Raw genomic sequence first — 6,823 nt, 5'->3', positions numbered from 1 at the left:
GAGGACCTATTCGACCAACTCCGAGGAGCCTGCGTGTTTTCAAAGGTGGACTTAAGGTCCGAAGGGAAGACATACCGAAGACCGCGTTCCGCACAAGATATGGTCACTATGAGTTTGTGGTAATGCCGTTCGGATTGACAAATGCACCCGCAGTATTCATGGATCTGATGAACCGAGTATTCCACCCATACTTGGATAAATTTGTCTTGATCTTCATAAATGACGTACTCGTCTACTCGAAGAATGAGAAAGAGCATGAGGAACATCTACGAATCACCTTGGAGACGTTGAGGACCGAGAAGCTATACGCTAAATTCAGCAATTGTGAGTTTTGGCTGAACGAAGTCAATTTTCTCGATCACATCGTGTCGGCAGAAGGAATCCGAGTGGATCCCGCCAAGGTTGAAGCGGTACAACAATGGAAGGCACCTTCGACACCAAACGAGATTCGGAGTTTCTTGGGTTTGGCAGGATATTACCGAAGGTTTATAGAAGGATTCTCCAAGATAGCGAGGCCAATGACCCAACAACTCAAGAAGGAGGTGAAAGTCAGTTGGACCCCTGAGTGTGAGACAAGTTTTCAGCTTTTGAAGAAGAAACTGACCACTGCACCAATCTTAACTGTGCCAGAGCCTGGAATGAGTTACGTGGTCTACACTGACGCTTCGAAGGTGGGACTAGGATACGTGTTGATGCAGAACAACAAAGTGATCGCCCATGCATCATGACAATTTAGACTGCACGAGTTGAACTACCCAACCCACGACTTGGACCTAGTAGCAGCAGTACATGCTCTAAAGATTTGGAGGCACCATCTCTACGGAGTTCGATGTGAAATCTTTACGGACCACAAGAGCCTGGAATATTTCTTCGAGCAGAGAGATTTGAACATGCGACAACGAAGATGGCTCGAATTAGTAAATGACTAAGTTGTGGCATCAACTACCACCCTGGCAAAGCCAATGTAGTGACAGATGCTTTGAGCCGAAGGAACCATTCGCAACTAGCTGTTTTTCTGACGGAAGAGGAAAGTCTAATACGATAGTTTAGTAAAATGCATTTGGAAGTGTAAGGGCACCTAAAACTGTGGAAGGCCGAATTGCCACCTTAGTGGTCGAACCTAATCTAAGAACGAGAATCGTTGCAGCACAACGGATAGATACGAAACTTGAAGAAATTCGAATTGAAGCGAGAACTGGCAAATCTGGAAGTTTTAGTGAGGAGTCCGACAACGCCCTCACTTTGGAAGGGATATTGTGCGTACCAAACGATGTGGAACTCAAGAATGAGATCATGAGTGAAGCTCATGAGACTCCATACACCGCTCACCCAGGAAGCACGAAGATGTATCAAGACTTGAAAAAAAAGTCCATTTGGTGGAAAGGCATGAAGAGAGGCATAGCAGCATTGTGGAGCGCTGCTTAGCCTGCCAGCAAGTGAAGGCTCTACATCAACGACCGTACGGAAAGTTGCAACCACTAGAAATTCCCGAGTGAAAATGGGAGCACATCGCCATGGATTTTGTGACGGCATTGCCAAAGACGCAAAATGGGATTACTGCCATATGGGTAACTATAGACCGACTCACTAAGTGTGCGCATTTCATACCGATTCCCGTAACGCATGGATCGAGCAAGCTAGCTCAGATCTACATAAAGGAAATAGTGCGACTGCATGGAGTCCCAGTGACAATCACGTCCGACCGTGACTCGAAATTCACTTCAAGATTTTGGATGAGTCTGCAACGCGAGCTTGGAACTCGATTGAATTTTAGCACGACGCTTCACCCGCAGACCGATGGACAATCCGAGAGGGCGATCCAAACTCTAGAGGACATGTTGAGAACCGTGGTGCTCGACCGCGGATGAAGATGGAAATCAGTGCTACCGCTGATCGAATTCGCTTACAACAACAGTTTCCAAGCAACGATACCCATGGCGCCGTACGAAGCCTTGTATGGAAGAAAGCGTAGATCGCCGCTCTATTGGGACGAAGTTGGCGAACGAAGAGTACTTGGACCTGATGCAGTTAAAGAAATGATTAACATTGTTAGACAAATTCGCAAAAAGATCAAAGAAGCTCAGGACAAAAAAAATTGTACGCGGATGTCCGGCGAACCGACTGCAATTTCAAGCCGACGACAAAGTTTCCCTCAAAGTATCCCCGTCGAAAAGGATAACGCGTTTTGGTGTCAAGGGAAAGTTGAGACCACGATTTATTGGGCCTTATGAAATTCTAGAAGGAGTAGGACCCATTGCGTACCGATTGGCGCTACCGCCAAGCCTTGGAAACATGCACAACGTCTTTCACGTGTCGCAATTACGAAAATATGTGTTCGATCCAAACCACGTGATTCACTCAGAAGAAGTTGCTTTGAACTCGAACTTGAGCTACGAGGAGAGACCCCAAATGATCATGGACCGAAAGGTTCATAATTTGAGAAATAAGTCTATTGCTTGCGTAAAAGAACTGTGGAGAAACCACGGGCACGAAGAAGCCACGTGGGAGCTTGAGAACAAGATGATGGATTTGTACCCAGAACTCTTCCCATGAAGGTACCAAATTTCGGGATGAAATTTCTTTTAAGAGTGGTAGGATGTAACGCCCCACATATATTGGCAGATATGGTTGATATGAAGCCACGTGATTGGTTTGTGGCCACATTCCAAGTCATGTATTGGCAGATATGGTTGACGTCTATGGAAAAATGACTGCGCAGTCGCTATTTTGAACAATGGAAAATATTTTGGGTGCCTCGAGCCTTTCTAAAGCTCAAACCCCGATGATTACTTGCGTATGGCATGATAACATATACTCTTATCTAAAATGTTTTCGCCATGATCCACTGAGTATTTTTATAGTACTCAGCCCTGCATGTGTTTTCCCTATGTGCAGGTTGAGCGGCGACAAGCGGTTGGTGGTGTTGAGCAGAATTAATAATATACTATGATTGTTTTGAAACTCCGAGTGTCGTTGTGTCTTCACGCATGACTTCACTACTCTCTTGGATGCTTCTGCTGTGATATTTTCTATTTTTTTTATTTAACTATGTTTGAAAACTTATTATCTTTTGAATAAATGCTAAACCTTTAGTCTTTTTATTTATTAAACTTAAATTCTTGGTCAGACTTTTATTGAAACCCTAGTCTTCTATGTCTGTTCATTAAGTCCTTTTAATCACGATCGTCCACTTTTATTAACCCTAAAGGGTGGTCGTGACACAGTAAATCCTACGAGATGTCTCCCGTCGTTCCCATGGATAGGGTCGTTGAGCGTGTCCCATTGGTATCAAGGGACGTCTCCCGTTCGTCGGGAGATATGGGTGACGTTTTGCTCCCGTCCGTGCCTTAGAAAATGTTCAAAGACATTTGGCACTCATTGGTCCCAAGGGACGTCTCCCGTTCGTTGGGAGACATGACAGACATTCGACTTCCGTCCGTGGCATGGGAAATGTCGGGAGACATTTCTGACCCGTTAGTGCCTTAGAATATGTCGGGAGACGTATGGCACACATCTGTGCCGTGGGAAATGTTGGGAGCAAATTTTGCACCCGTCGGTCTCCTGTTCGTCGGGAGACATGGGCTCCCATCCGTGCCTTAGGAAATGTCAATAGACGTTTTGCACCCTTACATCCTATGTGAGATGTCGGGAGAAATTTTGCACCCGTTAGTCTCCCGTTCATCGGGAGACATTGGGAGACATTTGGCTCCCGCTCGTGCCTTGGCAAATGTCGGGAGACATTTGGCACACATCGGCCCCTTAGAAAATATCGGGAGACGTTTGACACCCGTCCGTGTCATGAAAAAATGTCGGGAGACATTTGACCCCGCCCATTCCATGAGAGATGTCGGGAGACATTTGGCTCCCGTTCAGATGTCGGGAGAAAGATGAAGCCACCAACTAAGAAGCTTGGTGGAGCCAAATTTATCAAACATGCCAAAGACAACATAGCCGCCGTGGTAACTGAAGAATTCAACCACGTCGAGAACAAAGGTGGTTGGTATATCGACACGGGCGTCACTGCCCACGTGTGTGCCGATAGAAGTAAGTTCTGCACTTACAAGACTGTTGAGGGGAGGAAGCTCAACATGGGGAACCAAGCCTCGTCCAAATGTGTCGACTTTAGAGATGTGGTCCTCAAGATGACGTCCGACGTGACAATCACTCTAAGAAAATGCTACATGTCCCGGACAGACGCAAGAACATAGTTTTTGGATCAATACTTATAAATAGGGGTTTAAACTTGTATTTGAGTCTGATAAGTTCTTTGTGTATAAGTTTGGAAAACCTATCGGAAAATGTTATGTAACCGATGGTTCTTTTAAAACCAAGTGTATCGGCTATTCGCCGCGTTGAAAAGCCATTGGCTAATAATGAAAATGCAAATACTTCCTCCTATTTGTGGCATTATAGATTAGGACATGTGAATCCTAATGCTATAAAAGTTTAGTAAACTTGGATTTACTAAAGACAAAAGAAGTCAATACTCAAAACAAATGTTAGACTTGTCTTGAGGCGAAAATGACTAGATTATCGTTTCATTCTATTGAACGAAACATGAAACCCCTTGAAAATTCACATTGATGTATGTGATTTAAAATTCGTGCAAACTAGAAGTGGAATAAAATATTTTATCACGTTCATAGATGATTGCACAAGATGTTGCTATCTTTATTTTTTAAGAAGTAAAGATGAAGCAATTGAAGTGTTCAAAAATTATAAGAATGAAGTCGGGAATCAACTTGGATTGTAAATCAAAATGATTCAAAGTGATAGAGGAGGCGAATACGTAGCCCCGTTTGAAGAATTATGCAACACAAGTGGTATAATTCTTCAAACGGTTGCACCATATTCACCACAATCTATTGGTGCTACAGAACGCAAGAAACTGAACTCTTAAAGAGATGATAAATGCGTTACTGATTAGTTCAGGGATGCCCCAGAACATGTGGGGGGAAACTGTTTTGACAGCCAACTACATCCTAAACAAAATCTCACTCAAAAGAAAGGATGTTACTCCTTATGAGTTGTGGAAGAGAAGGAAGTCATCCTACAAATACCTCAAAGTGTGGGGGTGTTTGACAAAGGTGATGGTTCCTCTGCCGAAAGAAGTTACAATCGGTCATAACACGGTTGATTGCATCTTTATTGGGTAGCACTTAATAGGAGTGCTTATCGATTTGTTGTCTACAAGTCTGAAATACCGACTGCGGCCGTAGGAATAACAATCGAGTCAAGAAATGTAGTATTTCTTGAAAAATATATTTCCTCGCAAAGACAAGGAAAATGTTCATCCAATTCTGAGATTAGGACTGAGGATGAAGCCACTAGTTCTGAATCAGCGGATGAAGAGCCAGAATCGCACAAGCGAACAAGGCCCGATCCAAACGATACAATACTAAGACGTGGTAGTAGGGTCAGTACACCAAAGACAGTTGGTCCTTAATATATTGCTTTTATGTTGGATGAAGAACTAACATCGATAAAAGTAGCCTTTGCTGGCCCAGACTGGCCGCATTAAAGAGAAATTATTCAAAGCGAAATTGATTCAATTTTACTAAACCACACTTAGGTGTTGGTTGATCTACCTGAATGTGCTAAACCTTTAGGATGCAAATGAGTCCTTAAAAACAAGTTTAAGGTCGTTGGAATAGTTGATAAGTATAAATGGTGACTTAAGATGAAATCTATATGGAACAACCTGAAGGTTTTGTACCTGGACAAGAGAGAAAGGTTTGCAAACTGGTTAATTTCTTCTATGGATTGAAACGAGCGTCGTTGCTTGAAATTTGAGAGTGTGACGTTATCAAATGAATTTAAAATCAACGAATGTGACAAATGTGTCTATATTAAGAACACTGATAATGGATACGTTATAGTGTATCTCTACGTTGATGATATGTTAATCTTGGGTAGTAACACCTAAGTGATTAACTATACGAAAACCATACACATTCACACGTGCACTGACATTGCACTTAGACTAGGATTTTGGTGGAGGTCCTCTCACAGGGCTCCCACCTTGCACATCAGTTTCATTATCCCTTGCCTTGTATATTGGTTCATTTGGACGGAGAGGAATAGCTGCAAGCACCGCGGCATTTCTTTTCGTTTTTTACATGTTATTTGACAGGTTATTCGGCATCTGCGGATCTTGGTGGCGGCGGGTGTGCTCCTACCCCTTCACTGGCGCGGTTGCACCCCGACTGTCGACTTCATGCCTTCGGTTCCTCCTCGCCGGCGAGTTCTGAGGTCCCTGAGTGTGCTTTGGCATCCACCCGACGATCCTTGGGTGAAGCTGAACACCGATGGGGCCTTTTTCACCTCGACGAGACAAGCTGGCGGTGGGGGAGTGGTTCATGGTTCAGACGGTTCTCTCCTGGGGGCCTTTTGCACGCCACTCGTAGCTGGGTCGGCCTTCGAGGCGGAGCTCTTAGCTCTTCTTCACGGGTTGACATTGGCTATGCAGTTCTCTTCGCAGGTTTGGGTCGAGATGGATACAACAGCAGTGGTCGCGGTGTTCACTTCAGGACGCGGAGGAGCAGCGGATGTGAGACATCACATGGCTCGCATTCGCACTTTGCTCTCACAGTTGCAGGTTATGTTCTCTCACATCTTTAGAGAGGGCAACCGACCAGCCGATTTTCTGGCAGGTAGGGGGTACAGACCCCTGCCATCACTTTCTTTTATGCCGATTCAGCACCTCGGTATTTGAAGTCGCTCGTGAGGATGGATCAGTTGGGCTATCCGAACTTCAGATTCAGATATCGAGATGGATGACTACTACACTTGGCTCGTGGTTTTGATTTATGGTTTTTATTTT

The sequence above is a fragment of the Salvia splendens genome, chromosome 16 (genome assembly GCF_004379255.2).
Source record: "Salvia splendens isolate huo1 chromosome 16, SspV2, whole genome shotgun sequence".
NCBI lineage: Eukaryota > Viridiplantae > Streptophyta > Magnoliopsida > Lamiales > Lamiaceae > Salvia > Salvia splendens.
The sequence above is the reverse complement of the archived record's forward strand: the minus strand, read 5'-3'. Positions refer to the sequence as shown.